The 20,352-nt window shown below is 42.4% G+C and overlaps 1 protein-coding gene across 1 annotated transcript in view; it reads right to left on the bottom strand.

The window, feature by feature from the left end:
* zcchc7 (zinc finger, CCHC domain containing 7) overlaps window positions 1-20,352 on the bottom strand; it is a 280,949-nt gene that overhangs the window by 143,983 nt on the left and 116,614 nt on the right.

Here is a 20,352-nt window from a genome sequence, read left to right on the forward strand (position 1 = left end):
CTTAAAAGGATGGAGGTGAAGGCTCAAGGTAAGCTTAGTGAGGAAGAGAAAACCCATGGCAGCCAAATATCTGCTGAGAAATTGTTTAAATATATTCACACGTTGCCTACATTTGATGAGAAGGATGTGGAAGCCTCTTTCATTCATTTGAAAAAAAGTGGCTAAACAAGTGCAGTGGCCAGTGAACAATTGGGTTTTATTGATCCAAACAGAATCTGTGGGTAGAGCTAGTGAGGCTTTCGCATCATTATCAGAGGAGTACCTGGAACGTATGAGGAGCTGAAGAAAGCCAACTTAAATGCATATGAGCTTGTGCCAGAAGCCGAGTGACAACGTTTCAGGAATCTGAGGGGGTACCCTGGTCAAACCTACATTGAATATGAAAGGATCAGAGTAATTTTGTAGGTAGAAAAGGGTGTTAAAAATAGAGAAAACCTATGATGGTCTTAGAGAGACCATTATTTTGGAGGAGTTCAAAAATTCACTTTCTGAAATAGTGAGAACTCATGTGGAAGAGCAGAGTTAAAACAGCAAGATTAACAGCTGAAATGGCTGATGATTATGAGTCGGTCCATAAAGCAAAGTTTGGCTTCCAGAATCAACTTCAATCAGTGAGGTATAGAAATTGGGGGAAAAGAGAAATCCTCACGTGGAAAGGGAAAGGCACATCTTGGTGAAAATCATAAGGATAACTTACCATATGTAAGGAAACCCGGGAAGGGAAAAAAGAAGTTAAATAGTTCCGGTGTTTTCACTGCAATAAAGCAGGCCATATGAAATCAGTGTGTTGGTTGGTTAGGAGAAGCACTGGGAAGCCAGATGTCGGAAAACCAGATATGCCAGCGAATTTTGTTGCAGTGGTAAGACAAAGCACAGTAGAGGCTAGAAAGCTGCACCAGAATGTACAAGCTGGTCAGAGGTTGGTTAAGGAGGAAACGCCAGATCTTCTCAAACCATACATACCTGCAAAGGTAAAGCTTATTCACATAGGCCAGGAGCAGCAGGTAAAGAGGTTACAATATTAAGAGACACAGGATCCTCCCAACCTGTGATGCTGAAAGATGAAGAAATATGTACTTCTGAAGAACTATTTGCCAGTAAAGGTACTTTTCTGGCAATAGTTCATGGTGAGACAAGAAACGCTCAGTTATGTAAAGTGAAATTAAGAGCGGAGATTTCGTGGTAGGAGTACCGGACAAACTCTCAGCTCCAGGAATACAATTTGTCCTTGATGATGATCTAGTGATTCACCAGTAGAAGTGCTGCCTACTGTGGTTGTAAAGCCAGTGGAAACTCAGGCAACTGAACAATTGCAGGACACATCCTGAAATTTTTCCTGACTGTGGTAACGAGGTCACAAAAGTCACCAGTTGTAACAGGAGAAATCAGAGTACAGATGAGAAAGTTGAAATGGAATTAGCAGAGTCCCTGTTTGATCAGATGGTTGGCACAAATCAGGAGCAGATAGATGACAATGCAGACATCTTTAGCTCAGATAAATTAACTGAGTTACAGCAGAAAGATGAAAACTTAAAGCAATTGTATCAAAAGACATACACAGAAAAGGAATCAAAATGTATCCTTGAATATCATTATCTTAAATCCCATGTCTTAATGAGGAAATGGAGACCATCACATATTCAGGCAGATGAGAAATGGGAAGAAGTTCATCAAGTCGTATTGCCAGTGGGGTACAGAAAAGGCATGTTGTGAGTGGTGCATGAGCTACCACTAGGGGGTCATTTAGGAGTGAGGAAAAGACAGGCCAAAACACTAAAACGTTTTTACTGGCCTGGACTGCACAAGGATGTTTTAGCAAGGTTTGCAAGGACTGTACAAGGATGTACAGAGGAACCTGGATTATCTGGCATTTGATTATCTGAAAATTGGATTATCTGGCAAGATTGCAAGGCCCCAATGTTTGGCTAAACAATGTTATTCAGCATTTGGTTAACCAAACGAAATACTCCCCGCCAGTGTCCTTCAGATAATCAAGGTTCCTCTGTAGTTAAATTTTGCGAGACGTCATACATGTCAGGTAATTAGAAGACTACAGCCAGTAATAAAACCTGCACCTTTAATACCTATTCCTGTATCTGAGGAACATTGAGTCTTAACTGATGGTGTAGGTCCCCCACCTCAAACAAAAAGTGGGAATCAGTATTTGTTAACAATAATGGATGTGTCGACTAGATTTGAAGGCGCTGTCCCATTACGCAATATCACAGGTAAAAAGGATTGTAGAGGAAATAGTCCATATCTAGTGAAAAATGAGTATCAATAGACATACAATCAGATCAAGGGACAAACTTCACATCAAAATTATTCAAGCAAGTTTTGAACAGCTTAGGAATAAAACAATTCAAATCTACTGTGTACCATCCAGAATCACAGGGAGCATTAGAACGGTGGCATCAGACATTAAAGGTCATGTTGAGGGCTTACAGTCAAGACTATCCAGATGATTGATATAGGGAATTCTGTTTGTGCTTTTTGCGATCAGAGATGCACCAAATGAATTGACCAATTCAGTCCATTTGAATTAGTCTTTGGGTATGAAGTGGGGGGGAATGGGGGGGAACAGAGAGAGGGGAGCGACAGAGAGAGAGGGGGACAAAGGGAAGGGAGTTGAGACCATCCTAATGGGTACCGGACTTGGCTAATCAGCCTCTGCTCGGCCTCTCTCTGTTGCCGCGTATCCCAAAGTCCACCTTGGAGGTCAGTCACCCAAAGATCAGAGGTTGAATGTCCCCGACCGTTGAAGTGTTCCCCAATTGCCTGTCTGGCAATTGTTGCACCATATCGATTCATCTGTTGTCATAGCATCTGCTTGATCTCGCCAGTGTATCATGCCTCAGGGCATCCTTGCCTGCAGTGTGTTGAGATAGACAATGCTGGCCAAGTCACAAGAGTACCTGTTGTGTACATGGTGGGTGGTGTCCCCATGTGTAATGACAGTATCCATATCCACACTCTGACACGTCTTGTAGTGGTTGCCATGACAGGGCTGTACGGCGCTGTGGTCAATATTGGCCTGAAGGCCTGGCAGTTTGCTGTGAACAATGGTCTGTTTAAGGTTTAACAGTTGTTTAAAGGCAAGTAGTGCAGATTTAGGGAGGGTCGTGGCGAGGTGAGCATCCTCATCGATAATGTGCTGCACGCTGTGAAGAACATGGCATAGTTTGTCCACTCCAGGGAAGTACTGGACAACGAAGGGTACCCTATTGGTTGTGTTTCACTTCCATCTCCTGAGGAGGTCATTAAGGTTTCTCGCTGTAGCACGCTGAAACTGGCAATCAATGATTTGAGCATCGTACCCTGTTCTTCTGAGGGCATCCTTGAGCACCTTCAGGTGTCTGTCATGTTTCTCCTCATCTGAAGAGATCCTGTGTACGCACAGGGCTTGTCTGCAGGGGCTGGCTGTTTTAATATGTTTAGGGTGCAAGCTCAAGAAGTGTAACATCATGAGATTATCAGTGGGCTTGCAGTAGAGTGAGGTACGGAGGTGCCCGTCTTTGATGGAGATGTGTGCATCCAAGAATGAGACGGATACTAAAAGAGTAGTCCATGGTAAGTCTGATGGTGGGATGAAATTTGTTGATATCACTGTGTAGTTGTTTCAGTGGCTCCTTGCCATGGGTCCAGGGGAAGAAATTGTCGTCAATATATCTGGTGTATATTGCTGGTTGGCGGTCCTGTGCAGCAAAGAAGCCTTGCTTGAACTTGTGCATCAAAATGCTGACATATTGGAGTGCAAATTTGGTCCCTATGGCTGTTGTGTCTGGATGAAGTATTGGCTGTCAAACGTGAAAACATTGTGGTTGAGAATGAAGAGAATGAGTTGTAGGATGGTTGCTGAAATTGGCAGTTGTTGGTATTGAGTACTGAGGCTGTTGTGGCAATGCCGTATTGTGGGGGATACTGGTGTACAGTGCTGAAATGTTCACTGTGATGGGGAGCATTCCCAGTTTGAGTAATCAGTGGATGCTGAGTTTCTGTAAGAATTCTGTAGTGTCGTGACAGAAACTGAGGGTCCACTGTATAATGGGTTTCAAGAAGCCCTCGACATAGTCGCAGTGGTTCTCACACAGGATCCCATTACCTGATATGATGGGACGTCCAGGTGTGTATCTTTGGAAGACAGTAGAAGTCCCAAACACAAGAAGTATGTGGGCTGAGTGCGCATAGGGAACTCTGAAGGACTGGATCAAAAGTCTTGATCAATGTGTTTCGTTCACGGGTGTGTTCTTTGGTTAGATTGGCTGGTAGATTCCTGTAGTGTTCAGTTGTTGGTACACTTCCTTGCAGTAGTCTGTTCTATTCTGAATGATGATGGCTCCTCCTTTATCTGCCTGATGACAATGTTACAATTGGTTTTGACAGCATGGATGGCACTGTGTTATGGTCGGGTGATGTTTTGCTCTAACATGTGGATGTGGCGGATGAATCTGGCATTTACACATTTCCTGATGGTTTGAGCATACAAATTAAATTAGACAATGAGGAAGTTGTCAAAAATTGGAATAAATTATGGAGTTACCTTCCAGAGGAAAATCAAAATGACCTGAAAGAGTTATTACTTTTACATGGGATGATAAGTGGAAATAAGCTGGGAAGTACTAGACTAATTGTGCATGATATAGATATAGGAGATGTTGTTCCGATTAAGCAATATTCTTATAGGCATAACCCTCTAAAGTTGGCACAGGTTCAAAAGGAGATTGAATGCATGTTCCAAAATGACATAATTGAAGTGAGTTATAGTGACTGGAGCTCACCCATAGTAATGGTGCCAAAACCAGAAAGTATCCAATTATTATGCGTGGACTATCACAAAGTTAATGCAGTTACAAAGACTGATGCATATCCGATTCCACATTTGCAAGATTGTTGAGAAGGTAGGACAAGCAACTAATATTTCTAAGTTGGACGTGCTCAGACGATACTGGCAGGTACCTTTGTCAGAAAGAGCAAAGGCAATTTCGGCTTTTGTAACGCTGAATGGACGGTATCGGTTTAAAGTCGTGCCGTTTGGCATGAAAAATACACCAGCCACATTTCAGAGACTAATCCATAAGGTCACTGCTAGATTACCGAACTGTGTTGTATATAGAGCTGACCTGGTGATTTTTAGTCACACGTGGAAGGAACGTTTACAATATTTATCACCTTGATCGATCGATTTTGGAAGGCAGGCTTGGTGAGAAACCTGGCTAAACGTGATTTTGCCAAAGCCGAAGTCACCTTCCTGGGCCAAGTTACTGGACACTATGAAATGGCCCAAGGGGGTGCAATTACCAATGTAATTGGCGAGTTTCCCATACCATCTTCAAGAGGAGCAGTACTATGGTTCCTGGGATTGAGTGGATTTTATTGAAACTTTGCATCAAACTTTAGCAGTGTGGCTGCTCCACTCATCGAACTCCATAAGAAAGACAAGAGGTGTCAGTGGACAGTGGTCTGTCAAAAGGCATTTTACAGCCTGAAAGCTGTGTTAACCACTGCCCTTGCATTAGCCACACCTAATTACGCAAAACCATTCAAGGTGGCTATTGATGCAAGTGACGTGAGTGTAGGTGCTGTGCTCTTGCAAGATGATGATGAGAAGATAGAAAGATGCATCTGGTATTTCTCCAGGAAGTTGAACACTCATCAGCAGAAATATTCAACAACTGAAAAGGAGACTTTGAGCTTGGTGCTGGCATTACAACATTTTGATGTTTATGTTACCAGTAACGAATCTGAGAATCATATAAACTGAGGTTTGTGGAGAAATTTAAGGACAAAAATTCCAGACTGTTCAGATGGAGCTTGTTGTTATAACCATTCAATTTCAAAACTGTGCATGTGGCAATACAAGAATATGTGGTTGCCGATGCATTGTTGAAAATTGAATGAGACACAGGTGTTTGGTGGCAGGAGTACAACAGACTGAAACAGAATATAGTTGTTTGCATGTTTATAGTCAGCCGAATGTGTGAAGTTTTTATTTTAAAAGGGGGTTTTAAAATGAAACCATCTTTGGATATTGATAGTTCATTTTTTTTTAAAAGTGGGGAGATGTGATGAAGCTGCTGCTTTAACAAGCTTATGCTGACCTTGGCTTTTTTCTCAGAGTAAATGACACAGATTCCAAAATGTCTGGAGGTGATGGGTTTTAGGGTGAACTTGATAATAGCTAACAGAGACTGCCTTAGGCAGACGACTTTCGAGTTTTAATAAATTATAATTGTACAATGAAAGGGGAATGGCCAGTTCTCTCAGCACAGCTTTTCTCTTTTTTTTAGCAGTAGTGTGAAAAGGCAGCTATTGGACCCACAGAAACAGGTCGAGACTGGTACTCTCGCTATGACTTCTATCCTGTAAGAGGCTGTGTTTGATTTTACCTTTTCTGCCATGGGGTGTTTTGGGGGATTGTTGCAAGTATTTGGAACAGCACCATTAAGTTGGGATGATCTGTTGGGTTTTCAGAATGGCTAGATTATTTGGTATTCTGTTTTCTTTTAGAGTCATAGAGATGTACAGCATGGAAACAGGCTCTTCAGCCCAACTTGTCCATGATGACCAGGTATTCCAAACCAATCAAGTGACATCTGTCAGCACCCAGCTCATATCCCTCCAAACCCTTCCTATTCATATACCCATCCAGATGGCTTTTAAATGTTGCAATTGTACCAGCCCCCACTACTTCCACTAGCAGCTCATTCCATACGCGTAACACCCTGTGTGTGAAAACGTTGCCCCGTAGGTCTCTTTTATATTTTTCCCCTCTTACCCTTAAACCTATACTCTCTAGTTCTGGACTCCCCCAACCGAGGGAAGAGACTTTGTCTATTTACTCTATCCATGCCCCTCATGATTTTGTAAACCTCTATAAGGTCACCCCTCAGCTTCTGACGCTCCAGGGAAAACAACCCCAGCCTGTTCAGCCTCTCCTTATAGCTCAAATTCTCCAACCCTGGCAACATCCTTGTAAATCTTTTCTGAACCCTTTCAAGTTTCACAACATCCTTCTGATAGGAAGGAGACCAGAACTGCATGCAATATTCCAAAAGTGGTCTAACCCAATGTCCCTTACAGTTGCAACGTTATCTCCAACTCCTGTACTCAATACTCTGACCAATCAAGGAAAGCATACCAAACGCCTTCTTCACTACCCTATCTACCTGCAACTCCACTTTCAAGGAGCTATGAACTTGCACTTCAAGGTCTCTTTGTTCAGCAATACTCCCTAGGACCTTATCATTAAGTGTATAAGTCCTGCTAAGATTTGCTTTCCCAGAATGCAGCACCTCGCATTTATCCGAATTAAATTCCATCTGCCACTTCTCAGCCCATTGGCCCATCTGATCAAGATCCTATTGTACTGAGGTAACCTGCTTCGCTGTCCACTACACCTTCAAATAAATTGTTTTGTTTAAACTAAGCGATTTGACCAACTGATTCTCTCCTGGAGTATCCACTTTAAATCTGCTTAAAACAACTAGCGAAGTTAGATTCTGGGCTACCTTCTTAAAATGTTTTGAGGGGTCTGGCCTAGTCCACAACAGCATGGCATTATAGAAGTCATTACAGAACAGCAAAAGATTATTTGGCCCTTCAAGTCCATGTTGGATCTCTGCAAAGCAATCCAGTCCTTCTCATTTCTCTTATTCTATTCATGGAGCCTCTCAAGTTGCCTATTTGATTTCCTTTTGAAAACATTGATTGTCTCTATTTCCACCACCCTTGCAGACAGCACATTACAGATCATTACCATTCGCTGATTAAGGAAGGGGATATCAAAGAGGTATAATGATGCACATAGCTAAGAAGATAAATTCAGAAACACCTGAGAGAGGCATGTTGAGTTATAGCAAAATAGATGCTTTTTGCTTGATTGGTTTGTAGGACGCTTGAGTCAATCACATTTCATAATCTAAGATACCACTAGGTTGTGAGAAAAAGAAATATTAAACCATGTTTGTTCATGAATTTCCTCATGACACGATTAGCACATATGTAGGGGAGAAAATTGAACACACTGAGGGGATTGAAATCTGGTAGAAAATAGGCACAACCTAGGTGTCTCACCTGAAGCCTAAGAGGATAAGCAACACATTCAGCTTTTTCAGCTGGCTGGCTATTTAAATATGCATGTTAGCACCTTGATTGTAACACAAACTATGTTGCAACCAAAGTTTTTGTTTATGAATACAGCATATTTTTGAAAGAAAAAATCTGAAGTATGACCTCAGCCAAGTGTTGCAGCCTAGCACATTCTAAGCTCCAGGACTACGTGCTAAAGGATGCAATAAAGCTTGGGGCAGCTGCTGCCAAGGTAGAGTGGGGAAAGACCACTGTCCGAGGTCTTCCAGCTGAAGTTAAATGGGGGCCATTTCAGTTATAAGACCCTCTCGGTGCCTCAAATGCATGTAAACATAGTCTGGTTCAAGTAAGAAGTGCCTTTGGTTTGTTTATTGAATAGAGTCAAATTCCACTGTTTACTTGTTTTCTTCATATACTATTGCACAGAACTGAACTGCGTTTGTGATAGAGATATTTTTATGAATAAAGCAGATTTTTGAAATTTACAAAATTCCTTTCTGCTACACTCTTGTAACACCATGTAACCTCCATGAATGGATAATCTTGTAGTTGAACATGGTCAGTGAAGGGCTGGAAAGAGATTTCCCTACAGACAGTGAAATTTTGCTTGGTTCCTGAAAGATAAATGATATTTTTCATAATCTACTGTAGGTAGATACATAATAAATAAAAATACTATCACTGCATTATGAAATCTGGTGTATTATGGTGGCATTCACTGGACTTCTTTGTAGAGGGTAGTTGTTATGGGGGACATTTAAATTTCCAAATATTGACTGGAAACGCTATAGTTCGAGTACTTTAGATGGGTCAGCTTTTGTCCAATGTGTGTAGGAGGGTTTCTACAGCATGTAAATAGGACAACTGAGGCCACATTGGATGTGGTACTGGGTAATGGACTAAGGTGTTAGGTTTGGAGGTAGGTGAGCACTTTGGTGATAGTGACCACAATTTGGTTACGCTTACTTTAGTGATGGGAAGAGATAGCTACATACCGCAGGACAAGAGTTATAGCTGGGGAAAGACAATAGTGAAGGTGGCATTTGGTATGCTTTCCTTTATCGGTCAAGAGTATTGAGTACAGGAGTTGGGAGGTCATGTTGCGGCTGTACAGGACATTGGTTAGACCGCTGTTGGAATATCACATGCAATGGGCGGCACAGTGGTTAGCACTGCTGCCTCACAGCGCCAGAGACCCGGGTTCAATTCCCGCCTCAGGCGACTGTGTGGAGTTTGCACATTCTCCCCGTGTCTGCGTGGGTTTACTCCGGGTGCTCCGGTTTCCTCCCACAATCCAAAGATGTGCAGGTCAGGTGAATTGGCTATCCTAAATTGCCCGTAGTGTAGGTAAGGGGTAGATGTAGGGGTATGGGTGGGTTGCGCATCGGCGGGGCGGTGTGGACTTGTTGGGCCGAAGGGCCTGTTTCCACACTGTAAGTAATCTAATCTAATCTAATCTAATTCTGGTCTCCTTCCTATCAGAAAGATGTTGTGAAACTTGAAAGGGTTCAGAAAAGATTTACAGTACATTGATGTTGCCAGGGCTGGAGGATTTGACCTATGGGGAGAGGCTGAACAGGCTGGGGCTATTTTCCCTGGAGCGTCGGAGGCTGAGGGGTGACCTTATTGAGGTTTACAAAATTATGAGGGGCATGGATAGGGTAAATAGGCAAAGTCTTTACCCTGGGGTCAGGGAGTCCAGAACTAGAGGGCATAGGTTTGGGGTGAAAGAAGAAAGATAGAAAAGAGACCTACGGGGCAACTTTTTCATACAGAGTGCGGTACGTGTATGGAATGAGCTACCTGAGGAAGTGGTAGAGGCTGGTACAATTACAATAGTTAAGAGGCATTTGGAGGGGTATATGAATAGGAAGGGTTTGGAGGGATATGGGCCGGGTGCTGGCAGGTGGGACTAGATTGGGTTGGGATATCTGGTTGGCATGGACGGGTTGGACCGACGGGTCTGTTTCCATGCTGTACATCTCTATGACTCTATGCAGAATGCATAGGATAGGCACAACTGAAATGTGGAGCTTGATCAAGGAACAGCTACTGCGTGTCCTTGGCAAGTATGTACCTGTCGGGCAGGTAGAAAGCGGTCGAGTGAGGGAACCATTATTTACTAAAGAAGTTGAGTCGTTTGTCAAGAGGAAGAAGGAGGCTTATGTATAGATGAGACGTGAAGGCTCAGTTAAGGTGCTTCAGAGTTACAAGTTAGCTAGGAAGGATTTAAAGAGAGCCTAGGAGAGCCAGGAGGGCACATGAGAAGTCATTGGCAGGTAGGATCAAAGAAAACCCTGAAAGCTTTCTCTCGGTCTGTCAGGAATACAAGAATGTCCAGGGTAAGGTTAGGGCCACTCAAGGACATGAGTGGAAAGTTGTGCGTGGAGTCCAAAAGAGGTAGGAGAGGCACTAAAAAGAATATTTTTGATCAGTATTCACACAGGAAAAAGACAATGCTGTTGAGGAGAATACTGAGATACAGGCTATTAGACTAGACGTGATTGAGGTTCATAAGGAGGTGGCATTAGCAATTCTGGAAAGTGTGAAAATAGATAAAATCCCCTGGGCTGAACAGGATTTATCCTAGGATTCTCTGGGAAGCTAGAGAGGAGTCTGCAGAGCCTTTGGCTTTGATCTTTATGTCATCATTGTCTACAGGAATAGTGCCAGAAGACTGGAGGATCACAAATGTTGTTCCCTTGTTCGAAAAAGGGGAGTAGAGGCAACCCTGGTAATTATAAACCAGTGAGCCTCACTTCTGTTGTGGGCAAAGTTTTTGAAAGGATTTTGAAAGGTGACCAAACAGGTGGATGATGGGAAAGCAGTTAATGTGGTGTATGTGGATTTCAATAAAGCCTTTGATAAGGATCATCATGATAGGCTATTGCAGAAAATATGGAGGCATGGGATTGAGGGTGATTTAGCAGTTTGGATTCGAAATTGGCTAGCTGAAAGAAGACAGAGGCTGGTGGTTGATGGGAAATGTTCATCCTGGAGTTCCGTTACTTGTGGTGTACCGCAAGGATCTGTTTTGGGGCCAGTGCTGTTTGTCTTTTTTATAAATGACTTGAATGAGGGCGTAGAAGGATGGGTTAGTAAATTTGCAGATGTCACTGAAGTTAGTGGAGTTGTGGATAGTGCGGAAGGATGTTGCAGGTTACAGAGGGACATTGATAAGCTGCATAGCTGGACTGAGAGGTGGCAAATGGAGTTTAATGCTGAAAAGTGAGAGGTGATTCACTTTGGAAGGAGTAACAGGAATACAGAGTACTGGGCTAATGGTAACATTCTTGGTGGTGTGGATGAGCAGTGTTGATCTTCACGTGAATAGATTCTTGAAAGTTGCCACCTACGTTGATAGGGTTGTAAAGAGGCTGTTAAGATTAGTTTTTGTTGGTAGAGGAATCTAGTTTCGGAGCCACGAAGTCATGCTACAGCTGTACAAAACTCTGGTGCGGCTGCACTTGGTGTATTGTGTACAGTTCTGGTTGCTGCAGTACAGGAAGGATGTGGAAGCATTGGAAAAGGTGCAGAGGAGATATACCAGGATGTTGCCTGATATGGAGGGAAGGTCTTAATAGGGAAGGCTGAGGGATTGAATCTGTTTTCATTAGAGAGAAGGTTGAGAGGTGACTTAATAGATGCATACAAGATGATTTCAGGAATAGATGGGGTGGACAGTGAGAGCCTTTTGCCTCGGATGGTTATGGCTAGCACGAGGAGACACAGCTTTAAATTGAGGGGTGATAGATATAGGACAGATAATCAGAGTTAGGTTGTTTACCCAGAGAATTAAGGGCGTGGAATGCCCTGCCTGCAACAGTAGTGGACTCGCCAGCATTAAGGGCATTTAAATAGTCACTGGATAAACATACGGATGATAATGAAATAGTGTAGGTCAGATGGACTTTAGATTGGCTTCGCAGGTTGCTCATCATTGAGGGCCGAATGGCCTGTACTGCACTGAAATGCTCTATGTTCTATTACAATCTTTAAGTGCTCAGCCACAGTCAAACCACACTTTGAGGAACCACAGAGACCATAAGTCCATGCTGAGGCCACACCCCACTGAAAGATGCCCACGCCAGGCCAAGAGACCACCGCCATTCCGAGTGGGAGGCCGCCACGCAGGGTCCGCGCTGAATCCAATGTCAGGAGTCAGAGGCCAGAAGTTGAAAGAAGACAGAAGGAAAAGTAAAAAAAAAGAGAAGAAGAAAATAAAAAGGAGATGGACTGAGTGGGTGAGCTCCATCTGACACTTCCTACTCTGCCACCATTTTGGATCTGGAGAGGGCGCAGAGCAGATTTACCAGGGTGGTGACTGAGCTGGATAATATTAGTTCTGATTGAATAGACTAGAGCTATTTTCCTTGGAGCACAGGAGACTGAGGGGAAACATGATTGAAATACATAAAATTATGAGGACAAAAAGAAACAATTCCCCTTGGAGGGATCAATGAGCAGGAGGTTTAGAGGAAATGTGAGAAAGTTTTTACTGAGAGGGTAGTGGAAACTGGAACTCACTGTCTGAAAGGGTGGCAGAAGTAGAAATCCTCATAACAGTGAAGAAGTATATTTAAGATGCCAAGGCATACAAGGCTCTGGGCCAAGAGCTGGAAAATGGAATTAGAAAACAGGCAGACCACAGGTTGAAAATAGATTCCATTCTAGACTCCATTTGCAAGTCATGATTTGTATACAAGTCGGAACTTTATGCAGGACAATGTAAAACAAAATCAGTAAAGGATGGTGGCATCAACAGTGCTGTCAAGGGGAGGTACTGCTCAGCAGTAACCTGCTCAATGATGCCCAGTTTGGGTTCCGCCAGGGCCAACCAGCTCCTGACTTCGTTACAGCCTTGGCTCAAACATGGACAAAATAACTGAATTCCACAGCTGAGGTGATAGTGAGAACTTTTACATCAAGGCCGCATTTTACTGAGTTTGGCATCAAGGAGCCCTAGCAAAACTGGTTAGGGACATACTGACACATAGGAAGATGGTTGTGGTTGTTGGAGGCCAGCCCCAGGCCACCTCTGCAGGAGCTCCTCAGGGAAGTGTCTGAGGCCCAATCATCTTCAGCTTCAACAATGATCTTCCCTCCATCTTATAAAATCATGAGGGGCATGGATACGGCAAATGGATAGGGGTGGGGGAGTCCAGAACTGGAAGGCATAGGTGTAGGACAAGAGAGGAAAGATTTAAAAAGGGACCTCAGGGGCAGAGGTGTGTGTGCATGGAATGAGCTGCCAGAGGAAGCGGTGGAGACTGGTAAAATTACAACATTTAAAAGGCATCTGCATGGGTATATAAATAGGAAAGGTTTAGAGTGATGTGGTCCAAGTGCTGGCAAATGAGACTAGACTAATTTAGGATATGTGGTCGGCATGTATGAGTTGGACTGAAGGGTCTGTTTCCGTGCTGTACATCTCAGTGACTCGATAAAGGTCTGAGATGGAGTTGCTCACCCAATGATTACACAGTGTTCGACACCATTTACGACTCCTCAGAAACTGATGTAGTTCATGTTCAAATGCAATGAGATCTGACAATATCCAGGCTTGTGCTGACAATTGTCAAGTTACATTCATGCCATACAAATGCCAAAAAGAGACGATCTAACCACTGCCCCTTGACATTCAGTTGTGCTATCATCACTGAATCCCCCACCATCCTTGGGGTTACCACTGACCAGAAATTCAACTGGTCTAGTCATATAATTATTGTGACAAAGAGCAGATCAGAAGCTAAGAATACCACAGCCACCAAAACCTATCCACCATCTACAAGGCACAAATAAAAGGAGTGTGATGGAATATTCCCCACATGCCTAGATGGGTGCAGTCCAGCAACACTCAAAAAGCTTGACACCATTCAGGACAAAGCAGCCTGCCTGATTGACACACCATTCACAAACATCCATACCTGCCACGACCGACACTCAGTAGCAACAATGTGAATTAGCTACAAGATTCACTCCAGAAATTCACAAAAGATCCTTAGCACCTTCAAACCAGTGACTACTTTAATCTAGAAGGATGAGGGGAGCAGACAGGGAACACCATTAACTGCAAGTTCCCTTCCAAGCCACTCCCTATCCTGACTTGGAAATATATCGACATTGCTTTACTGTTGATGGGTCAAAGTCCTGGAATTTCCTTCCTAAGGACATTGTGGGTTAACCCACAGCATGTGGACTGCAGTGGTTCAAGAAAGCCACTCAAAAACACCTTAAGGGCAACTAGGGATGGTCAATAAATGCTGGACCATCAGCAATGCTCATGTCCCATGACTCAATTTTTTTTTTAAACTGTTCATAAGTACAAGTAGTATTTGTATGATGGGATTTTAAAATTACAATGTATGTGATTGTGTTTATAAGTACAAGCATCCATAAGATCAGACTTGTGTAAATTGGACAGTCCATGTAGCTAGGTGGCTGCTTTTGACTGGCACAGACTGAATGGGCAGAAGGCCCTTTTTTGTGCTGCCATAGATCATAGTGTGGAAAAAGGCCCTTTGGCCCAACAAGTCCACACTGACCTTCTGAAGAGTATCCCACCCAGATTCCCCTACGTAACACATCCCTGAACTCTATGGGCAATTCACCTACAACCTGCATATCTTTGGACTGTGGGAGGAAACTAGACCACCCAGAGGAAACCCACACAGACACGGGGAGAATGTATAAACTCCACATAGACAGTCGCCAGAGGCTGGAATCGAACCCGGATCCCTGGCGCTGAGAGGCAGCAGTGCGAACCACTGAGCCATCGTGCTGCCCTTATGATTTGACCTCTATGATTCTCAAAAAAGGACGCTGCAAGAGTATTTGAGGGGAAAAGAAGGCTACATGAAGCATCAGGGGTAGGAGGCTGCAAGAGAACTTGAGGGGAAAAGGAGGCTGCAATGTGTGAATAAGGAAAGAGGGAACCTGCAAGGGTGAGGCGAGATAGGCTGCAAGGGGGAGAAGACGACATTTGCAAGGTTAATTTTAAAAAAACTTGTTAACTTGGGCTTTACTTTTCATTATGATTAAAGTTAAATTTCAATAAATAGTTATTTTTACTGTTACTGAAAGAAAAAAAATGGTGTGGCTAGCTTTTATTCTGGGTAACAGTCAGAGACACAAATTGGCTTTTGATGGTCTCATGAAATTTTATACATTTTGTGAGGATTTGTGAACCAGTGGGGCAAAATTATCAGTGTTCTTCTTCCAGTTAAGTTGAGATAATCCCTTCAGATACAATAAGATCATGACTGGTCCTCTACCATAACTAACTTCTATAGTATTCCCTTTATCACTTAGATCTATTGACCTTTTGTTGGACCGAAGGGTCTGTTTCCATGCTGTACATCTCTATGACCTCTTGTCCTGAATATACTCAATAACTAGGGAAGTGAATGCCACAGTGAAGAAACTTCTCATTTCAGTCCTAAATTGTCAACTCTTTTGAGACTATAACCCCACTGTCCTAGACTTCTCAGTCAGAGGAAACATGTTCTTAACACCTAGACTGTTGATCCTCTTAAGAATTGTGCATGTTAACAATTCTGTCACTTCTCATCCTTCTAAATGCCAGGACCTATAGGCCACAATCATTTGAGGTCTACCATTAGGACAAAGTCCCCATTCCAAGACTCAGGCTAGTGATCCATTATTGCACTCCTTTTTGGATAATAAGTCCTTCCTTTGGGAGGGAGACATTCCCAATGTCTCATATCAGTGTAATAAGACTCATTAACTCCTATTTTAACCTCTCGAACAAAGCTAACATATCATTTTCTCTCGATTACTTGCAATATATGCATCTTAATTTTCTGTGATTCATATATAAGAATACCCAGGTCACCTTAACAAACATTTCTCGGTCTCTCATCATTCAAAAACTATTTTGCTTTTCTTTTCCCTACCACAGTGAATAACGTCAAACTCCACCTTACTGTGCAGAATCTATGTTGGGCCCCACTCACCCAACAGGTCGATAATTGTCTACAGCTTCTTTGCATCTTCTTCACCATTTAATTTTAATTTCGTACCAAACACCAAACTCTGCCAATGAAAATTTTCCATTTATTTATCCTCTGTTGTTTGTCAATGAGTCAATCCTCAATCTGTTAAAAAAAACTCGAATCTCACAAGTCTCAATTTATGACATTGACAGTTCTTGAAAATCAAAATGTACTACATCCACTGGTTCTCCACTTACCTAATTAAATCCTCAAAATACTGTCAAAATCTGTCAAAAGTTAGAGTTATACAGCATTGAAATAGGACTGTCAGTCCAACCAGTCCGTGCTGCCCATGTTCCCAAACTAAACTAGTCCCATCTATTAGCGTTTGACCTATATCCCTCCAAACTTTTCCTATTCATGTCCTTTAAATATTCTAACTGTATCTTGCACCCACCACTTCCTCTTGACAGTTCATTCCACAAACAATCCACTGAGTGAAAAAGTTTCCCCTCATGTCCTTTTTAAAACTCTCTCTTCTCACCTTAAAAATGTCTCCTAGTTTTGAACTCTCCCACTTTATCCATGCCCCTCATCATTTTATAAGCTCAGAATGCAGGTCATCAGATGCAGGAGTTTGTCATCACTTAGTTTCCCCTCATTTTTTTCAGTATTAGAAGTGCTACAAGTTTGCCAAAGTTCCTCAGGATTGTGTTCTATTCCCAACCATCTTCAGCTGCTTCATCAATAATTTTCTCTCCATGAGAGTGGAGATATTTGCGACAATTACACAATGTCCAGTACCATTTGTGACGCCTCAGATACTAATGCAGTCCATGGTCATTTGCAACAAGACCTGGATAATCATCTAGGCCTGGCTGAAAAGTGACATTTACCCCCATAGAAGTGCGAGGGGCAATGCTTTTCCTTCCCCAAGAAAGAATCCAACCATCTCCCATTGACTTTCAATGGCATGACCATTGTTAAATCCCTCACTATTAACATCCTGGTGGTTATTATGGACCAGAAACTGAATTGGACAAGTCATAATGGTTCAAGAGCATGTCAGAGGCTTGAAATTCTGCTACGGCTGTATCATCTCCTAAGTACCCAAAGCCTGGGCACCATCTTCAAGAGGCATGTCATAGTGCGATGGAATACTCCCCAGTTTTCTGGACAAGTGCAGCTCCAACAAACTCAAACTCCAACATCATCCTACTCAAACCAACCTGCTTGATTAACACCCCTTCAATGTTTACTCACACCATGGCAACAGTGTGTACTACCCACATATTATAAAACAATAAACTCACCATAGCAAATTCAATATTAAATACCAAACCTGTGGCCTCTACAACCTAGAAGAACAAGGGTAACACACCATCACCTATAAGGCTCCCTTTCAAGTCATAAACCATCTTCATTTGCAACTATATCACTGTTCCTTCACTGCTGCTAGGCTAAAATCCTGGGACTCACTAAATGCACTATGGACACACCTACACCATGGACTACATCCAAAAGGAAGTTCACCATCACTTAAAAACAATTACAGGTTGACAATTGTTGAATAAGCCTGCAATGCTCAATTTCCTGCGACAGGAAAAAAACCTAAATCTTCAGTCATACTGGTTTTTACATTCATCAACTCCAACAGATCTTTGGTTTTCTATTGTTTCCAGAATGTTTTTATGCCTCCCATAATGAAGGAGATGAAATAATTGTTTAATGCCTCTGCCATTTTATTATTCCACATTATAATTTCATGTGGTTCTCTAAGAGAAGAATGTTTAGTTTCATTAATTTCTTCCTATTTACAAGCCTTAGGAAACATCAACAACCGGTATTTTGCTTGTTATACTAATCACACTTTCTCTCACCTTAATTTCTTTACCAAATTCTAAAATCTTCCCAATTCTTTGGCTTTCTACTTCATGGCAATACTTAAATCTATTCCTTTAGTCTGACACTATCTTTACCTTTTTTTGTTAGCCAAGGTTGGGTCATTCTTTCTGTGGGATCTTGTGTCTTAAAGAACTGTATACATATTAGAAAGTATGTATTAATTATTTAAATGCAAGAGATTTCTCATGTACTGCCTTATTTTTTGGTGTAGTTGCCCAACCTACTTAAATGAACAATATTCCTGAAAAAGGTTAAGTGGTTTCAGTTAGAAATATCTTTTACCTTAAATAAGATGCAAGGAGAACAGAAGATTAGCAGATGTACTCTAGACAGGACAAGGAATAAGATTAAAGCAATTATCCAGCCAAAACAAATCAGCAGGAAAGTGAGAGGGGGAGGGAGGGAGGAAAGGAAAGGAGGAAAGAGAAAGAGAGAGAGAGAGAGAAAGTCAGAGAGAGAAAGAGAGAGAGAGAGAGAGAGAGAAAGAGAGAGAGAGAGAGAAAGAATGAGAGAGAGAGACAGAAGGAAGGGAAAGGAAGGATTCATGCTTGTGGATGGTGGAGAAGACGGCAAGGTACTGGATTGTTAAGAACAATGCCTCATGTAATTTACCAATTTCCCAACAGTTAACACAACTGTTTAACAAACAACTGTAAATTGACCAGATTAAAATAGAATACAAGACTCAAGATGTATACAAAACATGAAAATTTGTGGGTTTCTTCAGTCTTTACTCTTAGAATGTCCAAAGCTGGCTTCCATTGCGTACACTTGAACAATATTCAGAACATGTAACCAAGTGTTCTGGTTGCTTAACAAGTTATACCATAACAAGTTATACCTTTACAAGACTTCTCATTGCATAAACAAGAACCAAATAGTCTATTCTCTAGCTGGTAGTTGATGTACAGTATTATCTAGAAAATTACCTTGCATGTATTTTCAGAAATAGATCCTCCACACTATTAGCATAAATTTGGTTTGATTAAATGCTCCCTCATGATTGTTGTATTACTATTGTTGCAGACACCCCTAATTTTCTGATTTATGCTCTGCCCTGCACTACAACTACTTTAATGAGTATAAACAACTCCAACTGATGTGACCTGTCCTTTTTGTTTCCTAGCTCCATGCGAACTGATTCACTTCTGAATTTTCTGACCCAACATCCTTTCTCTGTACTCTGTCTTGATCTCAGCCAAAATTATCACGGCTAATTACCCTCCTTTTCCATTTTGACTATCTCTTTTAAAGGGGACGTTTCCTGGGGTATGCAGCTCCCAATCATGGTTACTTAGCAATCGCATCTCTGCAAAAATTAATACACAATAGGCAATAGGTGGAGGAGTTGGCCATTCGGTCCTTCGAGCCAACACTACCATTTATGGCTGATCTTCCACAATCAGTATCCTGTTCCTGCCTTATCCCAAAACCCTTGATTCCACTATCTTTATGAGCTCTATCTATCTCTTTAGAACATAGAACAGTACAGCACAGAACAGGCCCTTCAGCCCACGATGTTGTGCCGACCACTGATCCTCATGTATGCACCCTCAAATTTCTGTAACCATATGTCCAGTAGTCTCTTAAATGTCCCCAATGACCTTGCTTCCACAACTGCTGCTGGCAACACATTCTATGCTCTCACAACTCTCTGTGTAAAGAACCCGCCTCTGATACCCCCTCTATACTTTCCTCCAACCAGCTTAAAATGATGACCCCTCGTGTTAGTCATTTCTGCCCTGGGAAATAGTCTCTGGCTATCAACTTTATCTATGCCTCTCATTATCTTGTATACCTCAATTAGGTCCCCGCTCCGCCTCATTTTCTCCAATGAAAAAAGTCCGAGCTCAGTCAACCTCTCTTCATAAGATAGGCCCTCCAGTCCAGGTAGCATCCTGGTAAACTTCCTCTGAACCCTCTCCAAAGCATCTACATCTTTCCTATAATAGGGCGACCAGAACTGGACACAGTATTCCAAGTGCGGTCTAACCAAAGTTTTATAGAGCTGCAACAAGATCTCAACTCTTAAACTCAACACCCCTGTTAATGAAAGCCAAAACACCATATGCTTTCTTAACAATCCTATCTACTTGGGTGGCCATTTTAAGGGATCTATGTACCTGCACACCAAGATCCCTCTGTTCCTCCACACTGCCAAGAATCCCATCCTTAATCCTGTACTCAGCTTTCAAATTCGACCTTCCAAAATGCATCACCTCGCATTTATCCAGGTTGAACTCCATCTGCCACCGTGGGTGGCACGGTGGCACAGTGGTTAGCACTGCTGCCTCACAGTGCCAGAGACCCGGGTTCAATTCCTGACTCAGGCGACTGACTGTGTGGAGTTTGCATATTCTCCCAGTGTCTGCGTGGGTTTCCTCCGGGTGCTCCGGTTTCCTCC

Source organism: Chiloscyllium punctatum, chromosome 2, assembly GCF_047496795.1.
Source record: "Chiloscyllium punctatum isolate Juve2018m chromosome 2, sChiPun1.3, whole genome shotgun sequence".
Taxonomy (NCBI): domain Eukaryota; kingdom Metazoa; phylum Chordata; class Chondrichthyes; order Orectolobiformes; family Hemiscylliidae; genus Chiloscyllium; species Chiloscyllium punctatum.